This window comes from Schistocerca piceifrons, chromosome 2 (genome assembly GCF_021461385.2).
Source record: "Schistocerca piceifrons isolate TAMUIC-IGC-003096 chromosome 2, iqSchPice1.1, whole genome shotgun sequence".
Taxonomy (NCBI): Eukaryota; Metazoa; Arthropoda; class Insecta; order Orthoptera; family Acrididae; genus Schistocerca; species Schistocerca piceifrons.
In genome coordinates, this window is record NC_060139.1 from 529629283 (window position 1) to 529642769 (window position 13487).

Below are 13487 nucleotides of genomic sequence, written 5' to 3' on the forward strand. Positions count from 1 at the left end.
TAAACCATATACCGAGCGAGGTGGCGCAGTGGTTAGTACACTGGACTCGCATTCGGGAGGACGACGGTTCAATTCCGCGTCCGGCCATCATGATATAGGTTTTCCCTGATTTCCCTAAATCGTTCCAGGCAAATGCCGCGATGGTTCCTTTGAAAGGGCACGGCTGACTCCCTTCCCATCCTTCCCTAATCCGATGAGACCGATGACCTCGCTGTTTGGTCTCTTCCCCCCAACAACCCAACCCAACCTTCAAACCACATGACTTTCTCCCTCTAAGTAAGTTTAATCCAGGAAAGTTTTGTTCAGTTTTATATTTACAGTACATCAAAATTTATGTGTAGTTTCTGAACTGAGGACCGCTGAGGTCAATACGAGCCCAGTCTGTAATTTTCTTCGTTCCTTGAATGTAGCATTTCTGCAATTAGAACGACTACTTATGCTGGAACAGTTGAAATTAATGTTTCCACGTTAGTTGATTACAATACTGTCAGTTTATTCATTGTAAATTACATGGATTCTTGAGGACCCGACGGGCAGTCAGTGAAACAAAAAATATTAATATTAGCGGGAGTCGAGGTGATTAAGCCACAGAAAGAAACTAAAAAAAAAATGTGAATTAAAAATGACCAAATTTTCGGTTTTAAATTTTATAACAATCGGGTGGAGGCGAAGAACGACAGAGAGTTGAAATTACGCATGCATAGCAAAAACGGAATTGTATACAATCGCTAACAGAGATGAACGTCATCGTTTATCGCGCTAAAACGTAACCATGTATTGACAGAAATTGCTTACCAGGTAAGTAAGGCTGTCGAAATTGTGATTCTACTCTCTACATTATAGGTAATGTCTTCCTTTCTTTCTCTTTCTTTCAGATTACCAAATTATGTTTTCTATTTCATGTCAGAGGGAATATTAATCATCTTTCACTGATACAGGAATGTGGGGATAAGATTATAGTTGAATTCGGACCTGGTTGGTGTTTTTCTTTATGCGTACATCAACACTGAGTATCGGCATAATTTACAATATTATGACATGAAACAGAATTTTTTAACAGATAGTATTACGAGGACGGTTATATTACGGCAGGAGAGCGGTCTATCTTCCCTCTCTCCTGACAAAGGTATGCGCATTGTGGTATGTAGTGGTGAACGGCAAATTCACGAACCGTCAACGACTGCACTCTATTCATCTGGCCGACAAGCCAATATGCCCCCCTGTACGGTCGTTGATTCCGACGAGCACCGTTTGGTTTGTTGCACGGCAGTCGAATGTTGGCTTCTAACGAGTAAAATGCTGGCCCTTTTACTGCGTACGAATCTGATGACCTACTGTTCCTGGACAAAGTATACTTTCCCACCGCCAGGACAAACGCCGTAAACTGGGTATAGGGAATGGTGACGTATTATTTGTGTCGCACCGATGACAACAACGTCATAGACTTCTGGTACGTAGTGCAAGAGCAACATGAAATCTTGCGGCTACACGTGAAATACTCGTAGAACATGTTTCTCCCATTACTTGGGTTCGTTGTTCACGGACCTTGGGGTGTTCCAGGTATCCAGGTATGAGAAGTGAAATGAGGAGATAGCTCAACGTTCAGGAAATAACGTTCAAGCCTAATGCATTCAGGGGACAATATATAGATTTGACTTAACGAGAAGCCAATCTGCATACACGCCAACAGGGCCGTTGCAGGGTCCTGTTTCCTTTGCTTTCTTTTTATAGTGAATTCTTTAAATGTAGACGGCGTTAGGAGCGGTTTTTTCTACGTTTGGATGTGTTGAACGGCATCTTTAGCTCCTTTATATTGTGTTTAGCAGCTATGAAAGACAGTAATAATCAACGGACACATATCAAAGAAACGTTAAAAAGTAAACAAACAAAAAAGTGGTCAGCGCGACAGAATGTCAATCCTAAGGGCCATGGTTCGCTTCCCGGCTGGGTCGGAGATTTTCTCCGCTCAGGGACTGGGTGTTGTGTTGCACTAGTCAGCGTCATTTCATGCCCATCGACGCGCAAGTCGCCGAAGTGGCGTCAAATCGAAGGACTTGGACCTTGCGAACGGTCTACCCGACGGGAGGCCCTAGCCACACAACATTTATATTTTTATTTGGTGAAGTTCCAAAGGAAACCAGAGAAAATCCGTCCAATCTGAGGAGATGTTTAATCGACTACGTTGATGTTATTCATTTAGATGAAAGTTCTATGCTGTATTAGTAACCACTGTTTTACACTTCGATGGTTTTTTTAAATTTAGTATTTGGAAAATAGTTATTAACGTTCTACCATTATTTTTGGAAAAACGTTATTTAATAAAATCGTTACGCCTTACTTCATCATTGAATTACAAACTTGGCAGTTTTCTTTTTTTTCAATTCTACCTATTATGTTGTGAAAGTCAACATAGGATTCTTTTTATTATTTACATTTTGGTATACATCGCAATTTACTGTAGTACTTTAGATGATGCTTTACTTTGCTAAAGAAATCATTTGTCAATAGAGATTACTTTGCTTTGTCACACACATAATTACAAAACTATTTTTATTATTACATACCATTACTCTACTATTTGCATTTCTTAACAGATTCGTTTACCTGTATTTCGTTGTCCGTATTTATCTGTTACTTGACAATCTCCCTTGAGCAAGATTACACGTTTTTCAAACATTTATTACGAGCCGAGAGAGAATTATTCATCAATTTTCCACCTTTTCACCGAATTTCCCAGCCTACTGATTTCGTTGCTCTTATTTCTCTCCCTTTTCCATTATACATTTATTTCGACGCTTCTTTCCGCGTTTTATTTCCATCAGCCTACTGACTTTATTATTTGTATATATTTTGGTGTGATTCTTACAGCACTTCCACAAATCTGTTTTAATTAATAATAAAACGCTTTAGGCTGCCTCTTGTGGCTCCATTTCATTCACCTTTCCCATTTTCAGACAGCCTTACTCCCAACTGAAAATAGTTAATTTATGCAGAGTGTATTATTTCAGAAATTTTCAACTTCAATTACTTCATTTATCGCAAAATATTCCGTATGTTAGAGCTACTAATCCATTTTAGAGGATGTAATTTATGATTTATTTACTTGAGCCATCATTTTTCTGTCATAGGTGCTTAAAAGTCAGCCACTGTATTTTGACATAATTACTATTGAAAACTATCTTTCATATTCTCTCTTAAGTCATTATTTGGGTATAGTCATTTTCTGAAATGATTCTTGCTCACTAGGAAGTCATTACAAACTAATAGCATATTTACAACATGAACACGTTGATTCCTTTGTTACTAAGATAGGACGGAGGAAGAGAATGAAATCTGAAACGTAAATAAATTTGCATCCAGTTAGGACCCACAGAACGCAAAAACTGTTTACCTCCCAGAGAGTGCAGTCTCCCTAGAGAAACTAGTTGCTGTCGCTTCTGAATCACTTCAAATCGACCATGTTTCGTAGAGCATGTTCATTCTTACTTTTCGGGTGTTTAAAACGGTATGCGTTTGCATGAGGGATATCCATTATCCTCAATGGTCCTTGGTAAACAATCATAAACGTCTTTGTTTCTGCTGAAGTTTTCTTTGCTTTTCTATAGCTTTGAGTTACACTAAATTGGCAATGCAATAACTAGCGGTAGAAGCTTTTTGCGTCATGCCTTCTTTTTCTATCCAACGCTCTTTTACATATGTTTGTCCTAGCCGGTGCCTTCTTCCCATCCATGGAGCTCTGAGGCAGAACTCGAAAATAAACCATGCTTGAAAGCAATTTGCTGAATTCCTGAGTAAACATCAGTTCACAAGGAGCAAAGCCTTTGGCATCAATCATAAGATTGTTGATGATTTCTTCAAAGTTTTTTATATGAACGGCCCAAGTCGAATGCTTGCGGTCACAGTAAGTCCTATACAGTTCTGTTTAGGTCACAAATAACCCGCTCGCTCAAATTTCTCTGTGGAAAATACGCTGAGAGCATTATCTATGGCGAATTCCGACCTTTTTTACACACGCTCCAAATGTTTCTGATACACATTCAGGACTATTATCCGATAAGGCTTCGCAGTCTTTACGACACTGACCTTTTCCAGCTTGTCTACCAGCAATTAGGCATTTTCTCTCTTTGTTGGATATAGTTTGACGTACTATCTAAGACCATCACCGCAAAAGCATGAGTACACATTCCTTTTGATGTCCGGAGAGGACTAAAACGATCGGCTGCACGTAATTTCAGAGGTCCACTTGGTTTTACATTGTACATTGCACATTGTACAGTTGTATTTACTGCTTGTACCTTCTGACAAACAACACAGGCTGCTAGCCTTCTTGATACTCCACGATGCATGTTATCGAAAAAGACTTTCTCAGTTAATTTGGAAATGCATTTGTTGGCCAAATATTGGCCGTATCGTAAATGTACTTAATCTATCAGCAGATGGACAAGTTGTGAAGGAAAATATGTTTTCCATTCTGGAGAATCTAAGTTTCTTCTTCGGAATAAAGTTCTTTGATGTAGGCAAAAATACTGCGCTTTTTTAGAATAATTATGGACTCTTAAATGGATTTTCACGACCTGCAGCTGATAATCTTCATTTTGCTCTCTTTTTATGTTTTTGCATACTTCCTTCAAGGTAGTTTCTCATTTGAGCTCATGTAGGGACAACGTGCTCACTTCATTCCTATCCACTAACGCAACTTCTGATTCCTGCGTAATCTAGCATTTCTTGATAGCCGATCTGCAACCACATTGTTCTTCCTTTGTATGTATTTAATATCAAGATCGAACTCCTGAAGATACATAGTCCACTTTTTTGTCTTGGATGTCCAGTTTACAGGAATTTAAAAACGTAAGTGATGTTTGATCATTACAGGTTATCACCATGTGCCGGAAAGAATTTTGCTCAATCGTTTGTGTGCGAAAACGATGACGAGTGCCTCTAATTACGAATTTTCATAATTGCCCTCAGCAGATTGCAGTGAACAACTCGCAAACGCGATTGTTTTATGTACCTCTTGGTCGCCTTCTCTTTCCATCTGAAACACCTCTACTGCAATATTATAACCACTTGCGTCAACTGACTTGCAAAAGGGATTCGAAGAATCTGGATGATGCAAAAGTGGACTATTCACCAAACAGCTTCTTAATACTTCAAAAGCGGAGTGTCATTCCTTAGTCCAAAACCGAAGGCGTGCTCTTCATCAACAGGTGGGGTGAACAAGATGCCTGTAACAAGTGATCTTTAAGAAAACGGCTGTAGATTCCAAATAAACCGAACGTTGACCTGAGCTACTTTTTTCAATTTCACAGAATTTGAAAGAATGAGAAATGTTTTTCCCCTGCTAATTTCATCACCCACGAATTTTGCACAGCTTCTAGTAGCGCTCAGTCTAGTAGACTGATATGTTCTTTCCATGTAGGAGTTCCAACGAGTACATCATATACACAAATAGTCACCTTATCTAACAACTCTTGCCCCAGTACGTGAGCCATTATTCTTAGAAAGGCACACACGGAAATATTTAATCCAAATGCGACTACTTTATGTCGGTACGACACACCTCCATACAAAAAGGCTGTACATTTTCGTGATTCTTTCACTAGAGGCAAATTTCAGTATCCATAAGTTATGTCCGTTGATTTAAGATACCTATACGTGCCCAGGCTTTACATTCAAACGGCATTCATATCCATTACTTTACCTTACGTATTCGGAAATACATTATGATGAGTGGTTAATACTTCCCTAAATTCTGCTCTCTATTTATCCGAAATTTGATTTTTTGACTGTACCTTTGGCTTCTGTCCCTTCTAGTATATAGTTCCCTTTAGCTTTAGCATCTAGCATATTTATCGGTATCCTCCTCAAATAACCCTTATTCCTAGTTACTCTAACAGGCAGATCACGTGCTTCATTATTACTGCCTATAAAATTTCTATGAACTTACTTACTTACTTACTTACACACTGGTCATACCGGACTCGAGAGTCCATTACCGCAGCAACATGTTTTCGCCATCTGTCCCTGTCTTGACTATTTCCTTCCATTCCCCTTCAATACCTAAGCTGCTCAAATCAGCCTTCACATTGTCCTCCCATCTCCGCCTCGGTCTCCCCACAGGACGTTTTCCCTCTAGGTGCCCTACCAGTACTCTGCGCGCTGCCCTGCCCTCATCCATTCGAGTTACGTGACCCACCCATCGCAGCCTACGTGATTTAATAATACTGATTATGTCAGGGCTTGAATAGAGTTCGTGAGCCTCTTCGTTGTGCAGTTTTCGCCACTCTCCGCTAATGTCATCATTTTTGCTCTGAAAATTTTCCTCAAAATTTTATTTTCAAATACTCGAAACGGCTTTTCATTTTGCACAGTGAGAGACCAAGTCTCACACCCATGCAGCATAACTGGTAGAATAATAGTTTTGTATATTCTAATCTTTAAATTCCTAGACAATATCCGTGATGAAAGTAATCTATTCAGTGAGAAGTAGCACGCATTTCCCGCCCGTAATCTCTTCTTCAGTTCAGAATCAATCTCATTTCTCGAAGTGATGTCCACGCCTAGATACTTAAATGTGTTCACTTTTTCAAACTACATGTCTCCAACTCTTAAAATTTCCTGATCTACTGCTGTTGGCATTCTAGTAGTAACCAGGTATTTAGTTTTGTCTTCACTTATCCTTAGACCTACATCTTCACTAGCCTTGATTAACGCATTTGCATTTGCTGTTACAGATTCTTTCTTATCGCTAAAGAGTTTAGATCATCTGCATACCCCAGTATCTTAATATTTCCATTTAACTCCACACCCTCTGAATTTTCTGCTGCCATTCGTACAATATATTCTAGTACTAAATTAAAAAGTAGCGGAGACAGGGCATCTCCCTGCTGAAGTCCGTTCATCATTACAAATTCTTCTGACTATAATTTCCCAACGCGTACTCTACCTTTTGTGTTTTTAAAACTCACTTCTATAAGTATAACATACTTCTTTGGGATTCCTAGTTCCAAAAGAATTCTGTACAATTTTGATTGCAATGTTGAATCATATGCTTTTGTAAAATCTATGAAAAGATTATGAACTGGTTTATTGTACTCCCATTTCTTTTCCAAAATTTGACGCAGGGTGAATATTTGGTCTACAGTTGATCTGTTCCTCCGAAAGCCGGCTCGGTAATCCCCCACAGTCGTGCTTCGGTATCTCAGATGGTAGAGCACTTGCCCGCGAAAGGCAAAGGTCCCGAGTTCGAGTCTCGGTCGGGCACACAGTTTTAATCTGCCAGGATTTCCATATCAGCGCACACTCCGCTGCAGAGTGAAAATCTCATTCTGGAAACATCCCCCAGGCTGTGGCTAAGCCATGTCTCCGCTATATCCTTTCTTTCAGGAGTGCTAGTTCTGCAAGGTTTGCAGAAGAGCTTCTGTAAGGTTTGGAAGGTAGGAGACAAGATACTGGCAGAAGTAAAAGCTGTGAGTACCGGGCGTGAGTCGTGCTTCGGTAGCTCAGATGGTAGAGCACTTGCCCGCGAAAGGCAAAGGCCCCGAGTTCGAGTCTCGGTCGGGCACACAGTTTTAATCTGCCAGGAAGTTTCAGATAGAGAGTAGTTTAGCTGAAGTGCAGCAAACGAAAGTAGAGGCAGTCATCAAGTGCTTTTATTTAAAATCGGCGAACAGGTTGGAAAAGCAGCTGAGAATGCAGAGACTAATGACCCCGTGAATCTAAGTGTGAATGTACTTGCAACTGAACAAAACTACTTTTGCTGGAAGCAAATTGAATAAGATTTATTAGAAGATGTTTGTGAGTAACCTGTTCAGACAAGAATAATACACCCTATTAAAAATCAAAATCTCAAGAGTAACAGTGAGTTCTCCTCTTGATAGCGCTAGTAAAGGAACTGGTTTGTCCCAAGAATTCTTTGATTCTATTCCTAATAAGAGAGATTTAATTGTCGTGAAAGTAAGTGGTTTAAGAATAATAGGTGCTACTGGAAAACATTGTAAATCAGTAGAGCACGAAGCTTTGATTTCATTTGATATAGGTGACATAATAATAGATCATCCTTGTTTAATCATGTTCGGTTTAAGTGTTGAGATATTAATAGGCACAGTTATCTTAACAAATTATCAGGAAAGAACGGATTATGATCAGAAACAGTTAGTGTTAACGTTGACTGATTCTCAGGTAATTAAAGAATCTTTCATAGAAACTATGTAGGCAGTCCTATACAAGCATGGAATTTGCCTGTTAGAGTAATGAGGAATAAGGGATGATTGAGGAAGATATTGAATTCGGTAATAGTGTGCATGATGCTAATGCGGAAAGGGACTATATCCTAGAAGGGACAGAAGCAAAAGGTACAGTCAACAAATAAAATTCCTGATAAACAGAGATCAAAATTAAGGAAAGTATTAAGCACTCATCATAATGTATTTTCGTATACGCCTGGTGAAGTTAAAGAATATGAATGCCGCAGGAATGTAAAGCCTGGGCATGCGTAAGTATCTTACATCTATGGACATAACTTGTGGATACTGCAATTTGCCTCTGGTGAAAGAATCACGTAAATATATAGCCTTTTTATATGAAGGAGTGTCGTACCGATATAAAGTAATCGCATTTCGATTAAATATTTTCATGTGTGCCTTTCTAAGAATAACAGATCACGTATTGGGGTAGGAGTTGTTATATGAGGAGACTATTCATGCATATGTTATACTGTTAGCAACTCCCACATGGAAAGAACGTATCAATCTACGAGACAGTGTGCTAGAAGCTATGGAAAAAATGGAAGAGACCAATCAAAATTCTTGGGTCCTGAAATTAGCAGCAGAACTACATTTCTGATCAAAAATCTCTGGCACTGAAAAGTTTTAAGCGATCAGAAATGAAAATCAGCTGATGTCAACGTTCGGTTTGTTCGGAATCTACCGCCGTTTTGTTACAGATCACTTGTTTCATGCAACTTGTTTACCCCATTTTAAGAATAGCAGCGTTTGGGTTTGGACTAAAGAATGATATCGCGTTTGAAGAATTAAGAAACTGTTTGATGAGTAGTCCACTTTTGCATCATCCAGATTTTCCGAATGCCTTTTGCAAGTCAGTTGACGCGAGTGGTCATAATATTGCGGTAGAGGTGTTTCAGATGGAAAGAGAAGGCGACCAAGAGGTGCATAAAACAATCGTGTTTGCGAGTCGTTCACTGAAACCTGGTGAGCGCAGTTACGGAATTTCGAAATTAGACGCACTCGCCATCGTGTTTGCTGCAGAAAAGTTTGCGGATTATTTTTACGGCACATGGTGTTCATCTGTAGTGATCAAACGGCACTTACTTTATTAAAAACTATCAAACTGATACATCCATGACAAACCTGGTGGGCTTTGTACCTTCAGGAGTTCAATCTTGAGATTAAATACGTACAAGGGAGCAATATGGTAGCAGATGGGCTATCAAGGTTACGCAGGAATCAGAAATTGCGTTAGCTCAAGTGGGATACTGCATTGAAGAAAGTATGCTAAAACATAAAAAGGGAGGAAAATGAAGATTATCAGCTGAGGTTAGTCAAAAGCTTTTTTGGAGTCCCCGATTATCCTAAAATAGCGCAGTATTTTTGCCTACATTAATTAATTTTATTCCGAAGAACAAAATTAGATTCGCCAAAATGGAAACTATTTCTTCCTTCAACACATGTCGATATGCTGATAGATTACATACATCTACGATATGGCCAATATTTGGCCGACAAATGCATTGCTAAATTAAGCGAGAAAGTCTTTTTCGATAACATGCATCGTAGAGTAGCTTGTCAGAAGGTACATTCAGTAAACAGAGCAGTTCAGGATGATATGTACAATGTAGAACCACGTGAACCTCTGAAATTACGTGCAGCCGATCATTTTCACCCTCTCCCGACATCAAAACGACGATGTTCCCATGTTTTTGCGGTGATGGTTTTAGATAGTATGTCAAAATATATCCGACGAAGAGAACTAATGCCAAATTGCTGGTAGACAAGCTCGAAAATATCTGTTTTGTAAAGGTTGGGGAGCCTTATCGGATAATAGCCCCAATGTGTATCAGAAACTTTTAAAGTGTGTGTAGAAAAGTCCGGAATTCGCCATAGTTAATGCTCTCAACGTATTTTTCACAGATAAATATGAGCGAGCGGGTTATTTGTGACCTAAACAGGACTGTATAGGACTTACTGTGTCCGGAAGCATTCGACTTGGCCCGTTCATATCAAAAACTTCGCAGAAATCATCAACAATCTTATGCATAATGCCAAAGGCTTTGCTCCTTGTGAACTAATGGTTAATCAGGAATTCCGCAACATGCTTTCAAGCGTGGTTTATTTTCCAGTCATGTCTCAGAGCTCTATGGACGGTAAGAAGGCACAGGATAGGACAAACGTATGTAAAAGACTGTTGGATAGAAAAAGAAGGCACGACGCGAAAGCTTCTACCGCTAGTTATAGCACTGCTAATCTAGTGTAACTCAAAACTATAGATAAATCTAAGAAAATTTCAGCAGAAATAAAGAAGTTTATGAATGTTGATCAAGTACAATTGAGGATAATGGGCATCCCTAATGCACACTCATACCGTTTGGGATACCAGAAAAGTAAGAAAGAACATGGTATACGAAGAATTGTAGATTTGAAGTGATTCAGAAACGACAGCAGCTAGTTTCTGTAGCGAGACTGCCACTCTCTGGGAGATAAACAGTTTTGCATCCTGTTGGTCCTAACTGGGTGAAAATTTATATACATTTTTAGTGTCATTCTCTTCTTCCGTCCTATTATAGTAAGAAAGAAATATACGTATTCATGTTGTAAATATGCTACTAGTTTGTAATGACGTCCTAGTGAGCAAGAATTATCTCGAAAATTGAGTATACACAAATAACGACTAACGAGAGAATATGAAAGATAGTTTACAATAGTAAATTCTGTCAAAGTACGGTGGCTGACTTTTGAGCTCCTATGACAGAAAAATAATGGCTCAAGTAAATCAATAATAAATTGGATTAGTAGCTCTACTATACGGAATACTTTGCATTAAGTGAAGTAATTGAAGCTGAAAACTTCTGAAGTAATAAACTCTGCATCAATTAATAATTTTCAGTTGGGAATAAAGTTGTCTCGTATTGGGAAAGGTCAATAAAATGGAGCCACGTATCTCTCCCAACACTCCTGCTCCCGTCGTTTGATATGCTGGCGAACGCGGGCACGGAGCCTTTTAAAGGCTAGGGAAGGGTGCCGCTTCTACCGCTGAAGAGTTCGCTGACGCTCCTTAATTTCCTCAGCGACTTCCGGTGACCATCAAGGGACTGTCTCTCGCCTGGGGCACCCTAAAGAACGAGATGTCGCGTTTTCTGCCGAAGAAACGATCGTTGTAGTTACCTGCTCAATCCACATTGATATTACCATGGGGGAGATTTAACGGTGACAGCAGAGGTAAAGGCTTCCCAGTCTGCCTCGTTTAAAGCCAATCTGGGCAGGCGTCCATGGGCCAAACTCCAGGGCAGTGACAGGAAGATGGAGAATTGGTCACTACCACATAGGTCGTCATGTGCTCTCCAATGGACATATGGGAGAAGGTTCTGAGAACTAGGGGACTTAAAATCTGAGGTCATCAGTCCCCCCAGAACTTAGAACTACATAAACCTACCCAACCTAAGGACATCACACACATCCATGCCTGAGGCAGGATTCGAACCTGCGACCGTAGCGGTGGCGCGGTTCCAGACTGAAGCTCCTAGAACCGCTCGGTCACAGCGTTAGGCGGGAGAAAGAAGCTTCGAAATAAATGTATTAGGGAAAATGGACAGAAATAGGAGTAACGAAATCAGTAGGGTGGGAAATATGGTGAAAAGGTGGAAAATTGATGAATAATTCCCTCACGTCTCGTAAGAAGTGTTTGAAAAACGTGTAATCTTGCTTAAGGGAGATGGTCAATTAACAGATAAATACGGACAAGGAACTGCAGGCAAACGAATGTGTTAAGAAATGCAGACAGTAGAGTATTCGTACGTAATAATAAAAATAGCTTTCTAATTATGTGTGTGACAAAGCAAAGTACCTGCTATTGACATATTATTTCTTTAGCAAAATAAAGCAACATATAAAGTAATAAAGTAAATTGCGATGCATCCCAAAATGTATCTAATAAAAAGAATCCTATGTTGGCTTTCACAACATAATAATGTAGCTACAGTAAAAAAAAAAAAAAAAAAAAAAAAAAAAAAAAAAAAAAAAAACTGCGTAGTTTATAATTCAATAAATAAGTAAAAAGATACGATTTTATTAAGTAACGATTTCCCAATAACAGTTGCTATAGCGTTAATAACTATTTTCCAGATACTAAATCAAAAAGAACACCGACGTGTAAAAGAGTGGTTACTAATAAATCATCTAACTTTCAACTATGTGAATAATATTAATGTAGTCGATTAAACCTCTTGTCAGATTGGACGGATTTTCTCTGGTTTCCCATGGAACTTCACCAAATAAGGAGGGAAAATAAGAAACTAATTCAGGGTGCCATATAAAATAGAAAATAGTGAGTAGCAAAACCTACTCTGACGATGATCCATATTGTGTACTGTGAAAAACCTTACTGATTGCCAGTAATATTATCGTCCTCGTAATACTATTCTGTAAAAAAAAATTATGTTTCATGTCATAACATCGTAAATTAAGTCGATACTCAGTGTTGATAAACGCATAAAGAAAAACAACAACCAGGTCCGAATTCAACAATAATCTTATTCCCAAATTCTCATATCAGTGAAAGATAATCAAAATTCCCTCTGAAATGAAATATAAACGTAACTTGGCAATATGAAAGAAAAAGAAAGCAAGGAAGACATTACCTGTAATGCAGAGAGTAGAATCACAATGGCGATAGCCCTACTTACCTGGTAAACAGTTTTTGTTAACACATTGTTTCGTGTTAGCGCGATTCACGATGACGTTCATCTCTGTCAGCGATCGTATACGACACTGTTAGTGCTATGCATGCGTAATTTCGACTCTCTGTCGTTCTTCGCCTCCACTCGATGGTTATAAGACTTTAAAACGAAAATATGTTCATTTTAATTCACATTTTTTTTTGTTTCTTTCTGTGGTTTAGTCGACTTGACCCCCCTAATAGAATTATTTTTTGTTTCGTTGACTGTCCGTCGGGTCATCAAGAATCCAAGTAATGTACAAAGGATAACTGACAGTATTGTAATGAACTAACACGAAAACTGTTCCAGATAAGTAAACGTTCTGACTGCAGAAATGCTACATTCAAGGAACGAAAAAAAAATGCAGACTGGGATCATATTGACCACAGCGGTCCTCAGTGCGAAAACTACGCATAAATTTTGATGTGCTGTAAATATAAAACTGAACAAAGCTTCACTGTATTAAACTTACTTAGAGGGCGAAAGTAACATGGTTTAGAAATAATAGTTCTGAAAAATTGGAATATTTGTTTCCAGT